Below are 23,446 nucleotides of genomic sequence, written 5' to 3'. Positions count from 1 at the left end.
GGGTTCTCTTTACTCTATCCTACTTAATGTGACTTCAAATCGACTACTAATCCTTCTTTCAGATTTTAAAACAATTTGGTACCATATCCCACACATGTTGGCATTCAACATTTTTAATATTTGCGAGGTCATACTTCAATTTTAGTACCCTGCCTCTTGTTTGGAAATTTTCTATAGAAATATCTACTCTGAAGAGCAACATTGGGCAAAAAACTAAACAGATGAGGTCACAAAAGAGTGTTCATTATAAATACCCTTTTGCAACTAGGAACAAAAACCACACGCAAAAACAAACAAACAAACAAACATGTAGAGGATATATATATGTTGGTATAATGTGCCTTCAGGGTTGGGGAGAGGAGCTTATAAGAAACTGAAATGCAAACAAAGACAAAAAGGACAGAAGAGCTAGTGATATAATTTTATGGCTCTTAAAAGATTGGCAGAGGATAGCAGCATACAAGTTCCACACACTTTCATTTCTCCAAGATACACTATCTCCTCTCCTAATCTATTTTGATTTTTTCTTTCTATTCATATTCCTCATTCTCCACATGATTTCCCAAATTCTTCCTTCTCTATATCATGGTTTCCTATTCTTCCGGTCGAACTATTTGAAGTCCATGATAAAGCAATGCACAGAGATACGTTGGCAATGAACTAACATGCACTGATGCTCGGATGGGAGAAATATCTGGGGGGTTACTAGAATAAATCTGAGTTCATCAAACGGCCTCCATTCCTCCCAACCTCTGTTGCCCACTATGACTCCCCTCTTGGAGTGGCTACTTTTCTTGATGCTACAAGAACAGGGCAGCTGTACAGTTTTAAACTCTCAACAGTAGAGTATGAGAGTTCCCAGTGTTTAATATTCTTACAAATACTTGATTTGTTTCCTCAAGTACTTTGTGATTTTTTATGGTGAGCGTATTACCTTCAGAAGAGATTGTAGTTTTTCTTTCCAGGTGGGAGTCCTGTGCACCAAGTGCTGTGAAAGCATTCTTATGGAGTGGTTTCGTCTTTGTGTCTGCTGGGATCCCATTGGTCCTAGCCCAGTTTTTACATAAATATTTGAACAGGATACCTTGGGTCTTATAGTTTCTGGCATAGAATTCCTTATTTATTTCTGGCATCTTGGGATTTCTCTTTCTTTTGTGCTAGGTATTGCAATACTTATGTTGTTATTTTGTTTTATTTTATCAAATAAGTGGAAGAAGAGGGAGTGTTCGTGTCAGCTTAATCTGTCATAGTACAAGAAATTCTGGTCTGATTTATAGTATTTCTGGTCCTTGTAAGAGTAATTTCTCAACGTAAAGTGGTTTGGGGTTATAATTTGGTTTCTAATAAAAATCTGACCACAGGAAGAAAATGGTCTAAGAGTGCTGTGATTCCTATGACTATTCTTGTCATTGCCAATTCATTAAACGGCCTCCTGGTTTTGAAATGAGTGTCATGAATCTTCTCTAAAAAGAAGGGTCAGCTCTCAGGGTGTGCATAAAATCAACTTTCAAAGCCTCTCAGTCTCAGGGTTAGATGCTGAACTTTGATACAATTTCCTAATGTCATAAATGCTACCCTCTGTAGCTTCTTGGGACACTGCCTGGCTATAGATAATTTCCTCTGGCAATAACACCTCAACATGGCTGTTGGCTGCAAACATATGTGTGGTTAACATCTATATGCTCTAGCACATGCCTGGCTCACAAGGCTTTAATTGATATTGCACATCATCTACTTACGTTTTCAAGAATTAATTTTCAATCGTGGAAATTTAGCAAATTATGTTTGTTTGCATTTAATTGCCTGTTTAAAGGATACACTATTAACTATATTAACTGTTTAAATTTAGAATTATTAGATGACTTATGTAATAGTTTCTGCCTTTTAAGAAACTAAGATAATTTGTAATTCTTAGTGATGTACTAAAAAGGGCTATGGAGATTCTATAGTATACATTTCTTAGAATCATCATAACCCAAAGAAGTATTTAATATTTTTAATGTTTATTTATTTATTTTGAGAGAGGAGAGGATGAGCAGGGGAGGGCCAGAGAGAGAGAGAGAGAGACATAGAGACAGATTCCCAAGCAGGCTCCATGCCATCAGCACAGAGCCTGATGTGGGGCTTGATCTCATTAACTGTGAGATCATGACTTGAGCCAAAATCAAGAGTCGGATGCTTCACTGACTGAGACACACAGGCGCCCCTAGATAATTTTATTCAATTGAGGAAAAAGACTATAGTGGATGAAAACAATTTCAAATGTTTTACTTTTACATATTTTATGTTTTCTCTTGTATTTATTTTTTTAAAGATATTAAAGCATAATTTCTCCCCGTTCCCCATTACCAAGTAATAAAAGACATTCTCTTCAAGGTCCAGAAATAAATTAAATTTATTTCTAACTATCATTGGGGGCTGAACTGAGAAAAATTTTAATTGCTTTAAACAATTGAGAAAAAAGAAAAAGTAATGAAAGCCATTTTAACTGAATAGGAATCAAGTTATCAATGTTCAAAGCCAAATGCACTTTGTCCCTTAGTTATTCCAAAATGTGTTCTGGCCATAAGTGAATGCTAACATATAAATTTTCATGGAAAGGGAAGAGTAAAGCAACTCATACATATATTCTGTTATGCTCCATGGCTCAGCACTGTCCACTGTGATTATGTCTGTGCTGCTACTCTACTCCTTCAATTCACATTCACAAGCTGAGAGACAGTCTGCTGCATGCTGAGGGCAGCAAAAAGATGACCAAGGTAAAGCCTGTCTTTAAGAGACAGTCTAATTGAAAGTCAGATGTCTAACTATATACTGTGTAACAAAATCTGCCTTAAATACAGAAACAAAGGTTAAAAATAAAAGTGTAAGGAAAAACTATCAAAAGACTAAGACTGCAAAAACTAACTAACAGAACTGTTTATTTGCTCCATTAGTAGCAGATAAATGCTTCCTACCAGGGAGTATTACCATGGAAAAGGCACATTCAGGTTAATTAATCAAGAAGACATAATCCTAAGCATGTATGCACCTAATAACAGGCTTTCAAAATATATGAAGAAAATAATTTGGTAGAATGAAAAGCTAAATAAACAAATGCACAATTACATCTAGATATTTCAATAACTTTCTCTTAATAACAAGTGGATAAAACAAGTAGACAAATATATCAATAAGGATATGAAAGACTTTAGCAACACTATTAAGTAATTTGATCTAACAATTGTAAAACACTCCAACCAAAATTTATATTGAACACACATTTTTTTCAAATGCAAATGGCCTATTTATGAATAGACCATATTTTGTGCAATGAAACAAATCATAAAATATTTTTAATCAATAATTTTTTCCTTTTTATTGGCTGTCCAAATAAAATATCTTATATTTTAAATAAAATTATACAAAGTATGTTCACTGATGTCAACAGAATTAAATCAGAAACCAGTACTTTCTAAAAAGCTGAGAGAACTAAACAAAATAGGTTGAAGGTGATTAAGAGGTACAAACTTCCATTTATAGAACAAATAAATAGGCCCTCTTACAGGGAGGCGCCTGGGAGGCTCAAGTCCATTAAGCATCCAACTCTTGATTTTGGCTCAGGTCCATTTCAGCTCAGGTCATGATCTCACAGTTTGCCACGCTGGGCTCAGTACTGACAGCACAGAGACTGCTTGAGATTCTTTTTCTCTCTCCCTCTTTCTGTGCCCCACCCCTGCTCATGCTCTCTCTCTCTCTCTCCCTCTTTTTCTCTCTCTTTCAAAATTAATAAATTAAAAAAAAAAGAATAAACAAGTCACAGTGATGAAAAGTACAGGGTAGGGAATGTAACCAATAATATTGTAATAACATCATTTGGTGACAGACAGTGACTATAGTTATTGTGGTGAGCATTTCATAATGTACATAATTCTCAGATCACTAGTTGTATACCTGAAATTAATATAAAATGTCAACCATACTTCAATTAAATTGTTTAAAATTTGACAAATCTCCAAATATTCAGAAGTTAAGCTTCTAAATAACTTTTGATTGAAGAAGAAATAACAAGAGAAATTAGATTATATTTTTAACTGAATATAAATAAAAACAGAATGTATCTAAGCTAGTGGGATGCAAATAAAACAGTCGTTACGCTAGAGGGAAATATATAGTTTTAATGTCTGTATTAGAAAAGAAGAAAAACCTAAAATCATAAGTTTCCAACTTAAGATACTAGAAAAAGAAGAGCCAACTTAAAAAACAGAAAAAAAAGAAATAATGGAGATAAGAGCATAAATAAATGAAATAGAAAATGGACAAATAATGGGAAAAATCAATAGAACCAAAAAACCAGATTTTTTGAAAAGTTCAATTAAAGTGATAAACTTCCAGCCAAACTGATCAGGAAAAACACAGAGAAGATATAATTTGTCAACATCAAGAATGAGGGATGTAACATCTCAATGGATCCTACAGAAGTTTAAAGAGCATATTATAAATAATTTATTGACAATAATCTTAACAATGTAAATGAAATAAATTTTTTGAAAGATGCAAACTATCAAAGCTCATTAAAGAAAAAATAGTTTACCAATATATCCACTAAAGAAATTGAGTTTGCTTTAAAAATTAGATGCTTTCTTCCTAGGATTGAGAGCTAGACACAGAAAGAGGATTCCCACTCCTGCCACTTCTATTCAATATTATATAGTAAAACAAGAGAAAGAAAAGGCATACAAATTAGAAAGGAAGAAGGAAAACTATCTTTAATTGCCAATGACATGATTGTGTTTGTAGAATGTCCTATGAAATTTAGAAAAAATACTTCCAGAATTTAGAGAAGAGTTTGACATGACAGTAAGATAAAAAGACAATGTATAAAAATGTTACAAGATTGAACATGCATCTACCATCTGCTCCAATAATCCTCCCTTAGATATTTTCCAAGAGAAAAAAAACACATTTCCATACGTATTTCCATAAGAATGATATGTGAATGTTCATAATAATGTATAGTTAGAAAGTGAAATTTTTAAAATTATAAAAACGGTAAGTACTTATTTATACATTTAACAAAATATGTGAAGACGTATACACTGAAACATTGCTGAAAGAATTTTTAAAAGAACTAAATACATAAGGAGATATATCACACAAATAGATCAGAAGCCTCAATATTGTTAAAATGTGAATTTCTCCTTATTAATCCACAGATTTTATGCAATCCCAATCAAAATCCCACCTATTTTTGTAGAAATCAATAAATTGAATCTGAAATTTATATGAAAATGCAAATGCCAATGCCTAGAAGACCCAAAACAAATATGAAAATATAGGAAAAAATTTGAAGTACTCACATTACATGATTTCAAGATTTTCTATAAAGCTACCTCACTCAAGAGAATATGATATTGCCATAAGAATAGACATAAAGGTAAAAAAAAAAAAAGACCTACGTACGTATGGCAAATGATATTTGACAACAGTATCAAGGTAATTTGGTGAGAAGAAAGTCTTTTCAACAAATAGTTCCAGAACACCTGAATATTCACATGCTAAAAAAATGAACCTCGATCATTACCTCATGTTGTATACAAACTTTAACTTAATGTGATCATAAACCAGATTTAATGGCTAAAACTAAGAAAGTTCTAGGACAAAACTTAGGAGGAAATCTATATGAATTTGGGTTTGGTAAAATTTCCTTAGATTAGACATCAAAGAAAAACATAAATTGTAAAAGAAAATTTTTATAAATTGGATTTATAAAAATTTAAAACTTCTGCTTTTTGAAGAGTACTGTTAATAAAATTACAATACAAGCCACAATCTGAGAGATAATATTTACAAAACATATCTGTTGTAAGGCTTGTATCTAAATATATAAAGAGCTCTTACAGGGGCACCTGGGTGGCTCAGTCGGTTAGGCAACCGACTTCGGCTCAGGTCATGATCTCACGGTTTGTGAGTTTGAGCTTCACATCGGGCTCTGTGCTGACTGACAGCTTGGAGCCTGGAGCCTGCTTCTGATTCTGTGTCTCTGTCTCTCTCTGCTCCTCCCCTGCTCATGCTCGTGCTCTGTCTCTCGCTCAAGAATAAACATTTAAAAAATAAATAAATAAAATAAGGAGCTCTTACAATTCAACAAGAAGACAAATAACCCCCCCCCCCAATAAAAAGGGGTGGCAAAATATTTGGACAGATAGTTCACAAAAACAAACATACAAATTATGATGAAAAGATGCTCAGCATTATTAGTCATCAGAAAAACAATTTTTTTAATGAGATTTCCTATACGTATTCTAGAATAGCTAAAATTGAAAAGAACAACAATGCCATAGTTGTGAGGGTGAGGAGAAACTGGATTTTCCATGCTGATGGGAATGCAAAATGATATAGACACTTTGGAAAATGGTTTAGTAGACAAATACATCCTTACCATCTGACCCACCATTTCCACTCTTTGGAATTTACTCAAAAGAAATGAAAACACATCTTTGAAAAGTTGGTATGTGGGACACCTGGGTGGCTCAGTTGGTTAAGCATTTGACTCTTGATTTTGGATGGGGTCATGATCTCCCAGTTCATGAATTCAAGCCCCACATTGGGCTCCACACTGACAGTGCAGAGCTTGTTTGGGATTCTCTCTCTCCCTCTCTCTCTGTCCCTCTCTCTCTCTCTCTCTCTCAAAATAAATAAATAACTTTAAAAAGTAAAATTTTAAAAATCATTTGATTTAAAAAAAATGTCACTATACTAACGTTGACACTAGCTAAAAATGGGAATAACTGAAATATGTATCAGCTGATAAAATGTGGTATATCTACACAATGGAATACCACTACTTAGCAATAAAAAAGAATGAACTACTGAGGGGCACCTGGGTGACTCAGTCAGTAAAGTGTCCAACTTCAGCCCAGGTCATGATCTCACAGTTCGCCCACATTGGGCTCTGTGCGGACAGCTCAGAGCCTGGAACCTGCTTCCAATTCCGTGTCTCCCTCTCTCTCTCTGCCCCTTTCTTGCTCGTGCTCTGTCCCTTTCTGTTTCTCAAAAGTAATAAATAATTGTTCAAAAAATAAAGAAAAATAAATGAACTACTGATATATGTGTTATGGTATGTGAAAAAAAGACAGATACAAAACAACTCTATCTTACATTAGGTGGTGGTTGCCTATTGTATACATTTGTCAAAATTTCTTCTAACTCTATGTACTTTAAAAGGGTGAATTCCATGAACTCCATTTGCAAATTATACTCAAAAATATACAACTTGAGGTACGTCAGTGCAAAGAAGGAGAGAAGAAGTATCAAGTTTAAGACATGGATCCAGAAGTCCAATAACTGAGCAATATGAGTTTCAGAAAGAACAGAGAAAGTCAAGAAGGGTAAATCCTCAAAGAAATAAATCGAGAAAATTTCCCAGAATTGTGGGGTATTAGATTCTCAAGTCAAAGAGACCATTGCATACTCAGTAAATGGATAAAAATAGACTTTCATTGAAGTACTTTTAGAATACCAATCATGAAGGGAATATCTTAAAAGTTTCCATGCTGGGGGTTAGGGCAGGGGGATGGGTCAGGTCACATACAAAGTATCAGAAATCAGACAGACTCAACATTTTTCCAAACAAGGCAGGAAGCAAAAAGTCAAAGGAGCAATGTTTCAAAAGTATGCAAGAAATCATTCTATACACTGCCAAACTGGACACTTTAATTGTGAGGTACAGGAAAAGGGCATTTTCGGATGCTCAGTCTTTCAGACTTCTTTTCATGCTTTTCTCAGGAAGCTGCTAGGTAAAGAAACTACACAGGACGCTGCCGAGGCTCCCCCACAATGACAGCGGGAATAAGAAAGAAGATAAGAAATCCAGGAAATGGGGGGGTCAGACTTAAGAAACGGTGACAGTCAGTCTCCAGATGACATGAAGGGTATCCCTGTAGGAGAATTGTACAGGAATAGGCCAACACGCTCTGGCTACAGCAGGTCACAAAAAGGAAGCCGCTGGAATTGCAATGTTTGAACACATTTGGAGAAGATGTAGAAAACTGGGAAGAATTTGACGGTGAATTAATAAGAAGAATACGGAAAACAAAGCAAATAGAAAAACCCTGACATTTACTAACTCCAGGATAAAAAGGGTTTCAAGGAAAAGGAAAAGGAGGGAGGAGGAGGAGAAAGAGAAGTGAAAGTAGTCACAGAATATACCCTTGCTCAGCTCTGAAAATATTTACATGGTTATAATCATGCAAACACATAAAATTGATCAAAACCAACGCATAACTCTATCTGAAGGACAGGAAGATGTGGTGGTTGTGGCGAGGAGAAGAGAGGGCTTAAAAAAAAAAAAAAAAAAACAAGCGCTAAATCCTCATTTTCCATAGTGGCAACACTTGCAATTGAAACTTCAAGAACTAGCAATACAAGCGTGTTATTTAACAAAGGAGTTGAAAGGGGTTGCCACTAGGGAGTGGAAAAATGAGGAGGCAGAGTGGGCAGAATATTGTGGGGTTTTTTACTATTATGAAATGTAGAACGTGTAGAACAACAGGATTATTTAAACCATGTGCAAGTATAGATTTAATAAAAATTAAAATCGGTTTTTACAGTCTGAAATACAACTAATAAAACAATCATGCAAACCAGGTGCACTGCCTGGGGCTTCTGTGGGAATGCAGGTGAGCTCTCCCTGCCCCTCAGTTCACCCTGACTCTGGTGGACCATGTAGACTTCTCACCATGTTGCGCTACATTTATTTTTTAGTGTAGCACTTACTCAGCACTTAACTCTGTGTCAGGCAGTTCATTATTTGACCCAGTTAAGCCTCAGACCGACTCCATAAGGAAGAAGCTGGCATCGCCTCCAGTTTGTGGAGCCCTTAAGTGGAATTGCTGACTTTCATTCTCACGCGGATGGCTCCAGAGTCTGCTTCTCGGCACAGGGGGGCAAGGATTTTACCTCCCACCAAGATTCACAAAAGGAAGGATCCTCCTAACCGGGAGGAATGTTAGATACTGAGCAGCCAAAACCCATATGCCCATCACAATCAATAAGCGGGAAGGTATATGGAAATTGTTGCATTTGGTGTTCAGTAAACCCCTGTCAAAAGCTGATAACCTATCAAAGAACACTGGAGAAAATCTTGTCTAGACTTCTCAATTATTTTTCAAGTGAAATAAAACAAAGAAAAGCAGTAATCATGACCAGAAACCTGCTCCCTCCTCAGGTAAAAGGCTAGTTTTAGAGACCTGCTACGCTAATGCTTCAGGAAGGTATGTTCTAACATCTTGAGTCTCCTCTAAGGAACTACCTGAACAATTAGGTAATTGGACAAGAATTAGGACCAACACCTCAGGATAAGTTCTAAATATTTGTAATGGCACGAGACTTTTTTTTTTTTTAATTTCTATTTCTTTTTTTCACTCTAGGTGATTAAAAACTAGAATTCAGTAATGAAATTATTTGGAAAGATCATAAGGTATCTTTAAATTTGAGTGATATTTCTCTTTCAGCCAACTTTGTGTCATTATTTATAAATATGCATTATCCAGAGATAGCCATGATAACTCAATGTGAACTTTCCCCCATTCTTCTAAATCTGTTCAATGATGCAAGTATATATTTCTCTAACAAAATACAATTATGCTACATACATTGGGCTGCAACTTACTCTTCTCTTTCTTCTGTAATACATAATTAAAACCTTTCCAGATTGGGTACTGGGGTACAGAGTCTTTGTTATTTTAAATAATTACACAGTAGTCCATGATATGGATATGTGGTAGTTCATTTACCATTGTTGATAAACAGATCATTTTCTTTTCTTTTTCTTTTCCTTAAAAAAAATTTTTTTTTTGCTGTTGCTTACCATGTTATAGTGATCATCCTTGGGCAAATAGATTTATAGATTTGTATTTTTAATTCTGTAAGACAGGCTCCAGAAAGGGTCTTTTTAAACACAAATTAGATCATATTTCTTTGCTTCAAACTTTCTAATGTCTTCCCAGTCACTTAGGATAAAATCCAAACTCCTTTCTATGACCTTGACAACCATCCAACCCCTCTCCGTGCTTCACAAGAGGGGTGGTGGCATTCTTACTTTCACTTCTTGATCCCATATACAACTTCTCTTGCCCCCTCACCCCCACCCCTTCCATCCTGTGTTGCCTCTCATGAAGAGACATCACACCCCTAGGCTTTTCTGTAATGAGCAAAGCTCACCCTAAATGTTCAGTTTATGAATCTTAAGGCCTGAGCTTAACTTTAAATTATTATTATTATTATTTTAAATGTTTATTTATTTCTGAGAGAGAGAGAGAGAGAGAGAGAGAGAGAGAATAAGAGAGCACGCACAGGAGAGGAGCAGAGAGAGAGAAGGAGAAAGAATCCCAAGTAGTCTCTGCACAGTCAGCACAGAGCCCCACTCAGGGCTGGAACTCATGAACTGTGAGATCATGACCTGAGCCTGAATCAGGAGTTAGACACTTATCTGACTGAGACACCCAGGTGGCCCAGCCTGAGCTTTGCTTTGAGGCAAGAGGCCACATGATTTTGCTGGGCCACACCAGCCACCCGCAAGAAGTACTATACAGTCAGTTCCAGTGCATCAACAACAAAAGCCTTTCCCATTTCTCTAGATAATGTGCATCTTAGTTTTCTGGCCAAGATACTTCAGAGGGACACCCTCAAATGTCTAAGAGTGAATTTTCTTCTGATCTTTGGAAGGATCAATTTGACTTAGAAATTTTCAGATTCTGGGGCGCCTGGGTGGCGCAGTCGGTTAAGCGTCCGACTTCAGCCAGGTCATGATCTCGCGGTCCGTGAGTTCGAGCCCCGCGTCGGGCTCTGGGCTGATGGCTCAGAGCCTGGAGCCTGTTTCCGATTCTGTGTCTCCCTCTCTCTCTGCCCCTCCCCCGTTCATGCTCTGTCTCTCTGTCCCAAAAATAAATAAACGTTGAAAAAAAACTTTAAAAAAAAAAAAAAAAAAAGAAATTTTCAGATTCAATTTGACTTAGAAAAAAAATTTTTAAATGTGTTCTTTCCTCTATAAATATAATAGAGCTAATAACTCCCAAACAGAACTGAAGGAGAGCATAATAAATATTTTGTAGAGCCATGAAGTAGAGCCATTGAGGGGAAGCCAGCACCACACCTTTTTATCCCTCTAATTTTAATGTATTAGTTGTATATATGTTAAGATTCATGGGCAACAATGTTGAAGGTCTAAAATTTGTCAAAAATTAGTATATCAAAGTTGAAGATGAAAAGGCTTATTATGGCGTGCCTGGGTGGCTCAGTCAGTTAAGCATCTAACTCTGGATTTCATCTCAGGTCACGATCTCAGTTCATGAGATCGAGCCCCACATCGGGCTCTGTGCTGACAGCATGGAGCCTAGTTGAGATTCTCTCTCTCCCTCTCTCTCTCTCTGCCCTTTCCTTGCTCATTCTCTCTCTCTCTGTCTCTCTCTCTCTCTCAAAATAATAAACTTAAAAAAAAAAGAAAAGAAAAGTCTCATTAGACAGGAATAATCCTGCATTCGTGATCATTATTAACAGTGAAATGGCCCATAGAGTTAACCTAAATACAGATACTAACAATTATAGATTATAGTAATAAGTGATAGGTATAGACATTTTCCTTTCTGTTTGAGAAATAAGTCAGAAGAAAGCATCTGCCTAGAATTCTCTGTCTAGAATTCTATGAATGAGGCTATGGCAGAACCATTAACAATGTTTCACTTTCAAGACCCATAACATAAGTCCGTCAAAGTAAATAACATTCAGAAGGTTGTCAGATTGCTCTAGACACCTGGACATGACAGCTGAGTCAGGATTCTGAGTCAGGGAAACTACATTTTCATTATAGATGTCACATAATTTCTGATATTAACTAAATAAGAAAGGACCTAACATGGTGAATATGGAGAAATTTGCTTCCTAAAACCAAGGTAATGTTTACTTTAGTAAACTGATGATAACAATGCCAGGGAAAAAAGGTAATAAGCTATAATTTTTCAAATTTTTATTTATTTATTTTGAGAGACAGAGAGTGGGGGGGAGGGGCAGAAGGAGAGAGAGAGAGACAGAGAGAATCCCAAGCAGGTTCCCTGCTGTCAGTGCAGAGCCTGACTCAGGGCTCCATCTCATGAACCAGGAGATCATGACCTCATACAAGATCAAGAGTTGGATGCTTTTTTTTTTTAACGTTTATTTTATCTTTGAGAGAGAGAGAGACATAGCATAAGTGGGGGAAGGGCAGAGAGAGAGGGAGACACAGGATCTGAAACAGGCTCCAGGCTCTGAGCTATCAGCACAGAGCCTGATGCGGGGCTCAAACTAGGGAATGGTGAGATCATGACCTGAGCCGAAGTTGAACACTTAACCAACCGAGCCACCCATGTGCTTAACGGACTGAGACACCCAGGCACCCCAGGCTATAATTTTTTTAGTATTTCCCCCACTGAGTTCCACTTAACTATTTTTGTAAGTGGAAGGTATATTGCAAAACATATGAAGAGTAGGAAAACAATGAAAATTTTCACTTTGAGATTTTGAGTTATATGATTCTATAATTGCTGACTTATAGGTACCATAGGATTAGGTCCATCTAACTCATTGAGACCAAGAGGCAGTCACACTGACTGTTTTTAGTGAAGTAAGAGGTATGGTACAAGTTATCATTCAATCCACCTTGAGTGAAAAAGTGTCTGACAGACAGGTAGCAAAAAAAAAAAAAAAGCTATAGACAAAGTGGAAAATATATTTGCAATATTTTGTGCTTTAAGCAGCTTAAAATTCTTAATATAGGAAGGACTCCTTTGCATCAAAAAGAAAAAATGGGCAACCCAATAGAAAAAAAGGACTAAAGACAAGGACATTGGATTCACACCAAAAAATAAGAGTAAGCTGACAATAAATATGTAAAAAAAAAAAACAAAAAAAAAAAAAACCATGCAACCCTAGTATATGGAAGTAATGAATTATTTTTCTTCTACTTCTCTAACATGAGCAAGTTTTTGGTGGTTTTTGTTTGTTTGGTTGATTGGTTTTTATCTTGCTTTGTTTTAAGTAATGCTCAGTTTTATTGCCATTCTTGATTATGTTGCCAGAAAGCAGTTTGGCAATTCATAGCAAATGCTGGAGAATTCTGCATTCATTTCAAGTGGTTCAGTGTCAGACACTCTGCTAGGCACTGGGTTAAAAAACATCAAAAAATACCCAGCACAGACCCAGTGCACCACATAGATTCACTGGCCACAGGAGCACACACACTGTTATGACAAGAAGGGGACTGCTAGAGTAGCTCGGACTGATGGTTTTTATTGGGCAAGAGTGAGCAAGTTGATTGGAGGTAGTAAGGGCCAGGGAAGATTTCTAAGAAGTTCATCACTAAAAGCTACCAAGGCCCTTTAGCGGAAGGAATTTGACTTAAACCACTAACCATCTCCCAGGGCAACTGTGGTAATGGCAATACATTTCTTTTAGGGTGCTGGGATCCCGAAAGGATCTTATAAACATGGGGTCAGGGCCCACGCAGCAAACTAGAAGGGCACCTTCTCCAGACCCTCCCATTAAGGGTGATATGTGTAAAACCTGAAACAAATAATGCCCCTGCTCTCCCTGGGCCAACATTCCAGTTCCTTTGCACATTACCCCCTTTCCTGTGTGATTTACAGTGCATGCTTTTAAAATGCAGATTTTTTTTTCAAGGTCTTATTGTTAGCACTTAAGGCATTAGAATCTTGGTCTCAGTATAGTTACAGAAATTGACTACATATTCCAAGTGTCCATGTGCACGGTAATCAATTGTAGATTCTAATCTTTAGTTTTTTATTCATATAGCATTAATTGAGAGAAATTGTGTTTTAAGACCAATGTACAACCAGTCTCTCTTTAGATTTAGTATCCATTTTCAAGAACGTTTTTTTTCTTCCTATCTTCTTTCTGGATGTGGAGACTATGTGAACACTATTGGCTGCAATTGTGAGATGTGTGTGTTTCATGCACATAGAAATGTTTTAAGTCAATGAACTATAAAGAAGTATGAGTGTATACAATTCTTTTTTTTCTTAGAACACGGCTCTGATGGATGCTAAGAAAGATTTGTGCTTAATGAAAGAATAATACAGCAAATTAGATTGGCTCCTGTGATTGGCAGGTGTTGGGTTTTCAATGGAGACAAAAGACTACAATTTAGAGCCACTCTTTTCCTTGGGTCTAATTGAAAATTTGTTTCATTGTAAAAATCCACATGGTGGGGGAGCATCTCTCCAAGGTATTCTTTTAACTGTCAAAACAGAGTTTCCCATCAGTCCTTGCCTAAGGGAGCTATGACCTGGATGGAAAATGCCACAAAGTATTAAAGCAAACTTTAGTTTTTTGACTGCCCCAGTATCTTCCCCTTTTCCTCCCACCAAGGAGTTGGTTCACTGTGGTCTTGTTTGGAATATTCCATGAAGCACATGGACAATGCATCAGATTGGTCATGGTATGAACAATTTTCATGGATGGAAATACAAAGGCCAGTGTTAAATGAAAGCTTCTATTGCCGCTTTGAACAGCAATAAATTGTGATGAAAAGTCTCCTGCCCTACAGACCATCTTAATCTTTTTCAGGCACACACTGGATAGCTTATAGGAGAAGCAGAGTCTTCTGTAGGGCAGAAGGAAAGAACAAAACCAGTGGCCTTTCATTTAAGCTGAGAGATAAAATTCACCCAAATTTCATGGAACAGTCATCGGACATAAACCAAATGAAAAATTCTTTTCATAGTGGGCCCAATGGTGTGCCACCTAAAATGAGCAAGTTTTCTCTTCAAGCTCTCCATGTGTGCATAAGGGCAAGCTGGAACAATGAACTGCTGGAGGTCATGATTTATTTTTGCACTGTAACCCAGCGCAAAATGCCCTCTGGTACATGGTTGAAGATGATATGGCTTCTTTGAGTCAGAGAGGAAAAAAGGGGAATGGAATAAGTACTGGTGGCATTAAAATAAAGAGCAAATAACTTATCACCATAAGGGTTTCCAAGTATTGCAGCCCACGAAAGCCTGAACTCTGCTTGGAATGTGATAAGGTGGCCAGACCAGTTGTGAAATACTTCTCTCGTAGGAGCTCTGAGCTGACGAGCCATATAAAGAAGTGTTGCAGATTAGAAGCTGATTTCTTGTCAACATATCAAGGGTGGTCCTTTCAAGGCTTAACAATGTGAGGGACACTGAGCCTTGACAGAAGAAGAAACAGAAAAGGCTGGCTTCTAAATAAGAGGGGGAAAGTGGACTTCAATAATCTAATCTGGATTTTAACTTGAATTTAGCACAGCCTCCTAAAGTTGATAAGCAGGGAATAGGGAGTGAGGCAAGGAAGTTCACAGAATGAGCTAGAGCTTTAAAGTCAGACAGAACCGGGGCGCCTGGGTGGCTCAGTTGGTTAAGCGTCCGACTTCGGCTCAGGTCATGATCTCGCGGTTCCTGAGTTCAAGCCCCGCGTCGGGCTCTGTGCTGACAGCTCAGAGCCTGGAGCCTGTTTCAGATTCTGTGTCTCCCTCTCTCTCTCTGACCCTCCCCCGTTCATGCTCTGTCTCTCTCTGTCTCAAAAATAAATAAACGTTAAAAAATAAATAAATAAAGTCAGACAGAACAATGGTTGACTACTTTCTTCATTACCTACTAACTGTAGGACCCTGGGTAAATCTCTCAGCCTCCCTGGGTCTCAGTCTCCTCTACGTTGAACAGATATAATAATACATACCTCTCATCATTGTTGTAAGAATTAAATGGGATAATAAGGAGGCAGCTCAGCAGTGTCTGGCTCACCCTGGTTCCTTCTTCGCCCACTCCCTTAAAATAAGAACATTATAAAATCAGTGCGCTCTACCATTTTTAATTGTACCTATAATACAGAGCACTTTTATCTTACTGGGCACCACTCTTCTACAATTTCTGGCTTAAGTTTTGAACAACCGGATAGCATATTTAAAAGTTCTCCCCTGGATTCTACATCATTGTCTGATGTGGGAATGGGTCTTGTTATTTTTTTTTTAACTCTAGTTGACAAGTACTCCTCTGGGAAAGTCACAATGACTCTATGTTAATTTCTACTTATACTGCACATCCCGAATCAGTGCACATTGGTCAAGGCATGACACAAGAATAATCTGAAGGAGAATGAACTTTTTGTACACTAGTTACAGCTACAGTGCATGCCTACAGTTTAAGGAACCATTTCCTAATAGGAAGCTTAGTCATGCAGACCTAAGTTCCTCTCATCAGGAAAGAACAGCAAATGTCCCTCTAAATTAACATTATAATATTGACACAAGCAAGTTTTGTTACTTATGTCCAGGCTAAGAGGACTTCAGCGTGTCTAGAATTGATCAGTAGTGATCCAATAAAAGAAAGCAAAGAATTTGTAACAGTGAAATCAGACACTTCATAGACTAACCCCTACATAACAGAAGAAGAAACTGAAGCTCTCTGGCAGGCATGCGATCTACACAGCTACCGAGTGTCTGAGCCAGAACACAAACCTGGGTCTCTTCTCAGAGCCCTGGGCTCTTTTTGAGCTGCTGTTTCGGATCTCCCCAAACAGACTCTCCTGCTGCTATAATTAACAAGCTGGAAATAACCTAAACATTTCCCGAAGTTTTGAAAATGTCACATACTAAAGTGCTTTCTGACATGGCTTTCACAGAGATGTTTAGTGACACTGGGAAAAATTGCTTTTTGCAAAAGTGAAGCCAGCAGATGGTTATTGTGGAATGGCCATCCCAATTTTCAATCCCACGAGGTATAAATAAGTACTGAGAAATATCCACTCTTTTGAATGATCATCCAGCCCTCTTGAGGTTTTTCATCATCACCAGCCATAAATATCACTTAGCTCTTCCATTCACTTGTGGCCTGGTAATATACCCCACCGGGAATTAGGCATTTCTCATTCCCAAAGCTGGCTTGGCCACCCACTTACTGTGTGGCCTTGGACAAGTCATTTAGCGAAGTTCTCAATCTTAATCATACAGTAAAAATCTTGACTTGCCTTATGACAATGACCTTATTCGCACTTACTGCGGATTCCCATTTTCAAAACTGATTTTAAAAAACAGTAGCACTGTGGTATCACATACATAGAAGCCTAGCTATGTGGTTGTATCATCCAAACACAGCAAGATTGGAATGCAGGAAAAAAGTGGGACAAACTCTTCAGCACACCGCAGCTGAGAAAGAAGCTTAGTAACGAACATTCTTACAAATTATGTTGTTAAAAGCAAGGCTCTAATGAGGACTAAATGTCCATAAAAATTTGCCACTTGTCTATTAAAACACAGCTCTTGCATGAAGCTTCTTTAGAAAGTTCCAGAGGCATAGCCTTCACTCTTAGGCTGGGTTAAGAACGATTTCGCCATGATCTCATAACCCCTTGATTACGCTGATGTCATTTCACTTATTACCTTGTATTATGGTTGTTTATTCATGTATCTGTGGCCCCAGTAGACTTTAACTCTCAGAGGCAGGAACCATGTCTTATTCATCTGTTTCTACTCACAGTGTGACACACAGTAGGTATTAACTACACGGCTTCTTGAGTTCTACCATAATGGGGCAGTTGGTTGTATATGGGAGAAGCTGTCCATTCTGTTCTCACAGTGAGTGGGGAAATGAAGTGTTGTTTTTCTGGTACAGTTTTTATTTCTTCAACTTATAAAAAGATACTAATAAAGACTTAAATATATTTTTATTATTTTTTTTATTTGAGAGAGAGAGAGAGAGAGAACAGAAGGGGAGATGGGTAGAGAAAGAGAGAAAGAGAATCTTAAGCAGGCCCCATGCTCAGTGTGGAGCCTGATGTGGGGCTCAATCCCACCACCCTAGGATCTGACCTGAGCCAAAATCAAGAGTTAGATGCTCAACAAATTGAGCCATTCATGTGCCCCAAGACTTAAGCTTTTATGAATAGTATTTCAGTCTCTTTCATCTATCTTTGTCTTAGGGCCTTGAAACAGTAGTCTAAGTACGACTACATTCTGTTGATTCTGGCTGATACACACATACACACACACTCATAGTCTCTTACATACACATACACTGACACACACTCACACACTTATACACACACTTGCATGCTCATCACATTTTCACACATGCACACACATATACACTCTTTCTCTCTCTCTCTCTCTTACATACACACACATACACACATGCTCAAGCCAGAACACATGCAAAAGGAATAAAATATTCAGAATTTGCATAAGGATCAAGGTATGTGGTAATCATGGGAAGGCCAGTAATTTACCCTCTTCAATAAGAATAATAGACTTCAGGGAATATACTTTTGAGAAAATAGTCCATCACAAGTTGATATACCTATGGATACAGGTCTCTTGACCCTTGGAAAATCCTGACAGCTGGGAGAATCTATCACTGTAGATTGTAGCAAAGCTGAAAGGCCTATGTTCCACCTTGGAAAAATGCTATTTTTCCTGTGCATTATCTTCTAAGTGTACTGAAACTTTTTGCCACAGAGATTTGGGTATAGATAACCTACAGGCCCCAAGGAATGCCAGCATTCATCCACAACTCTTCATTATAAATATTTATCTTTGATTGATACGTAAGTCCAAGATAATCCCACAAATTCACTTTTTCTGAGAAAAAAAAATCCAGAGTGAGAAAATTAAGAAATAAATATAAGAGGTATACTGCTTCTTTTTATCTGACTGATGCTGTATTATTTTGACAATTCTAGTATATCCTCTATTGTAGTCTCATCTGATAATGCAAGATGACACTAGTTTATTACTAATATTTCGCCCTCAATTCTTTTATCAAAACAGGGAAGAAAATTCTATCCTAAATCTATGATTTCTAAGGTAAATTGACATGAATCAGTGTCACTATGGTACAGTGGAAAGCAGTCAGTATGAAGTAGAGGGGAAGGCTGTGGGCTCTAGAGCCAATCATTGCTAGCCATGTGACCTTAGCAGAGTTACTAAGCTTCTCTGGGCCTCATTTCTGCACCTGCCAATGGAAACATTCCTTAGACAAAGAACCAGAAGGGCCACAGCTCACTCTGATAGAACCATAAAAGAGGAAATAAATCGGAGGAAACTGGCCCCTCATCAGAGGGGCTCCTGGACCCTGGTCCAGAAACTGATCCTTACCTCTGTAACCAGCAAGACTGAGTCACAATAAGCATCACTGTCCCCCATTTACCAACCACTACTGAAGTCTAGGATGTGACCTGAGACTGCCTAGCTCCGACCCAGGAGCTTTTCCCATGAAAAGGGTGGTGTTTTACACAGAAGAGACTAGGGATTTTGGAATGGAGAAAATAAAGAAAGCGATGGAGGTATGGGGAAGGTGCCAGAATCCAAGGCCAAGTTAGCAATGTGAGTGGGAATATTATCCACAAGATCCCATCCTTGGGGGTCTCAATCTTTAGGAACTTGTCTTTTTTGAAATTAAAGAGAAAATCCAAAGGGACTATAACTTTAACCTCTTTCTTCCTTTATTGTAACTCCTTTAGGAAATCACCCAATTTAGGGTAAACTGTAATTGCATATCTCTAAATATTCTGCTATGCTAGTCTTTGGGAGACGGAATGGGCAGAACAGCAGGAAGTTTGGCTCCTTCCCACCCTTTCTGAACACCGGCAAAGTGGGACCCTCAGCACGCTGAGTACATGACAATGTAAAGTTCCTATAGGCCTTAGAACCTCTCCTAGACAGGAGGGGTTGAGAAGAAACCCCAAGGACTAGAGGAGCATTCTAAAGTGGAAAGGCTGGAGAAATAGTTAAGACCAACCCTTCCTATTGGCCCTGCATATTAGGTAATGTGGACTAAAGAAATAAGGCAAAAAGATCATCCATCAAATGGTGTGGGGGAGGAACATGGAGCACAAACAGAAGCGAAACCATAAGACCACAAACAACGACACAAATGCAGTCAACAGCCGGAAACCACAAAGGAGTCTTCACATGTGAACAGTCCCTAAGTCCAAATCATCACTCATTAATCATTTAAATCCAGCCAGTACCTATGGAAGGCAGAAGTGGTAACCTGGGACATTGGGGATCTCTCACCATGTGATCTATTTAATGCAGACTTCAGCATATCACATAGATTTACTTATGATCCCCAAATTTTATTTATTTTTTTGTCTTTTGAGGGAGGATATTGCTCTTATTCTTCAATGTAATCAACTAATTACCAACATTTCTAAACTCAGAAATTCTCCAAACACAGTTTGATCTGCAAATATAATGAGTCCAAAAGTAAAAACGAATGTGAAATCTGTAAATACTAAAATCTCTAATGGTTTTTGTCCTTAAACTAAATTCTTCGTAAACCTCAAACAAATAAGTAAGAAAAACCTTTAGCCCCCGCACACCTGCCTCCAGGCTGGCACTGAGTGATAAGAAGTGGCAATCAGGCTGTACAATAGTAATAATAATAATAATAATAATAATAATAATAATCAGTCAAGCTACCTATAAAAACTTTAGCTGTTAGAAGACCTGAAACAAATTCCCCTCATTCAAGAGTCTGTATTTTATTTTATTTTATTTTATTTTATTTTATTTTATTTTATTTTATTTTATTTTACGTTTATTTATTTTTGAGAGACAGAGAGTGAGCAGGGGAGGGGCAGAGAGAGAGGGAGACACAGAATCTGAAACAGGCTCCAGGCTCTGAGCTGTCAGCACAGAGCCCAGTGCGGGTCTCGAACTCACAAACCATGAGATCATGACCTGAGCTGAAGTCAGATGCTTGACTGACTGAGCCACCCAGGCACCCCTAAGAGTCCATAATTTTAAAGTTCATTTCTCAATATCTGGAATTTATTACAACTCATTAGGTATAACTTTTCCCATCCTACTAAGGATGGCTCGAGGGAATTTTTCATATTTCTTCCCCCATCGCTACTGAGGAAGCACCATGGTTAAAGGGTTCCAAGTTCCTCAGGCAGTTTTCCCATTGACTTGGGGGGAGGCACCTGTAAGAATTCACCCCGGTTTTCTCCATCCTGTTCCCTCCCTTGCCAGATGAAGAGCCCGTTTCTTGCCAGTGACCATGTTATTCCCCAAAGCTACACTGCATGGCACATTTCAGATCTCTAGTCAGAATTTACTAACAGGCCTACGTCGTTTTTAAGTCTGATTTTGCTCCCCACTTGCCTAGCATAATACCAAATAAGAGAGGAAACTGGGTCAAACTAAAACTGACAATGAATTTGCCAGTGTTATTAGACTTACTGTCCTAAACTTCTAGTATTCTTTTTAACTATCATAGGAAGCCTACACATAAGGGAAGAGATAGTATTCAAGATTTTAAAATGTTTCTCATTTATACAATATCTATTCATTAATTTTTGAGCATTCTAAAGTTACTTATTGAAATATGTTAGCTACTTATTTTTAACTGCTAGATTTAGATCCTTGTATTTTTGTAGCCTCATACATTATTAAGACAACATTTTGCATTTGTTTCGTTTCCAATCAAAACATCAAAACAAAATTGAAAAAACATTAGATAAGTGATTAACTTTTATTAGGAAGTAGCTGAAAACTTAAGGTAAAATTGGAAGTATAGGGACAAATAAGACATGCTTCCATTAATAATGGAGAACTTGAGTTCTTCTCTGTTACACTTACTCTTAGTAAAATGGACCTTACTTTGGTAGGGGGAGAATCTCCGACTTCTAGATTTTCCCAGCTCCCCCAACCTAGGAAAACCGGTGGATTACACAGCCATCAGAGCCAAACATCCCTTGGCCTCAACAGAGCATCTGCCTTTTTTTTTTCCACTGCTCTTCTGCCTGCTGCCAAAGTTCTCTGCTTACGCTGAGGTAAACTGAACTACCTACGTGTGGTGCCTTCTTCCACTCTTTCCTCTTTCCAAGTTCACATAACTGGGTCTAGGTGATCTCACAGATTTCATTCAAGTACGTCAAAATGCCAGCTTTTATTTGGCACATCGGTTGCATTTTTCCTTGTTCTGCATCTTCTGTCTAGAGCAGAGGTCAGCCAACTAAAGCCTTCAGGCCATATGGACCTGGCCTTTTTTTGTACAGGCCATAAACTAAGAATTTTTTTTTATAGCTTTAAAGGGTTGTAGGAAGAAGAAAAAGGAAAAGGAAAAGGAGAAGAAAGAAGAAGAAGGACAAGAAGGAGGAGAAGGGGAAGAGAGAGGGCATGAGGAGGACATGGAGAGGAAGATGGGAAGGCAGCAACAGCCCCAGTGGCAGGGACTGGATATGGCTGATAAAGCTCAAAATACTGGTCTAGAGACATGGTTGGCCTTACTCGCAGAATGCGACTCCATTTTAGATCATTTAGGATGAAGGCATAAAAAAAGTGCAAGAAGGAAAATGTAGCCAATCTGACATGACACAAAGGAAATTTTGACTACAGCCTTTTCTAAACAGTTTCCCTTGTGTAGCAAACAGTGTTGGTGTTTCCCCAGCAGACATTCTCTCTCAATCTCGATGGCATATCAGGCAGCCATGTGTTTCAGGGGAGCCTGGGGCTGTCCTCATCCTCAGGGAGGTAAGTTTCCATAAGTCCAGTGAAGGTAATTCCATCCCCCTTGCCAGTGATTGGTTTGGAACTTGGCAAAAGTTATCAATCTGGCCAATAAAACATAAGGGTAAGTCAGCTGTGGGATGCATGAAAACAGTTTACTTTCTCTTAAAGGGGAATCCAAGGGGGCAAAAAACACAGCTCCTTCTTCCTCTGGCATCTTTGGACATTGCTGAGTAAAGACATAATGCCCAGAACTGCTGTAACCCACTGGCCAAGGGGATAGGCAGAGTGGAAAGTTGACCAAAAAAAAAAGAATAAATAAAAAATAAAAAATTTAAAAATCAACTCTCAAGCCACCTAACTGGGAATTTGGTATGTAAGATGATGAAAGTAAGATGATGAAATTTCTCTATTATCAAATCTACTTCTAGTTGTTTCTTTCCCTGCCCATCCTCTTCAAACCAGAAGCACGCTGATAGACCCTGTATAGATGACAGCTTATAGGAAACAAGCTTGGCTCCCTCTAGCAAAAAAATGAAATGCTGACCTTGTTTAATGGGATAAGTAATGTATTTATTAATCTATCCCTTCTGACATACAACTTTTGAATCTAGGGTAAATACATCTCTGGGTGCAGCTGTTATGACTAATTCTTAATTTAGAAGAACTGTCATCAAAAGTAGAGTGAATCTTCCTAACCATTGGTAAGTAGACGTTTTTACCTTTGTTTAGATGTCGGCATAGTTTACCGAAGTTTCTAACTATTCTACTCAGTGCTATACGCATCCTTTCACTCATAGATATTTTTTAATATTGCAATGAGCAGATCACAATAAATTAATTTTAAGAGTCAGAAGCAAAATTCCCAAAAGGGCAGAGCAAATCTTCAAACCCATGAAGCTCACTTCTCCACCCCCATGGCCTCTCCCTCTTCCCCAC

Source organism: Puma concolor, chromosome B1, assembly GCF_028749965.1.
Source record: "Puma concolor isolate L17-30 chromosome B1, mPumCon1.1.hap2, whole genome shotgun sequence".
NCBI lineage: Eukaryota > Metazoa > Chordata > Mammalia > Carnivora > Felidae > Puma > Puma concolor.
The sequence above is the reverse complement of the archived record's forward strand: the minus strand, read 5'-3'. Positions refer to the sequence as shown.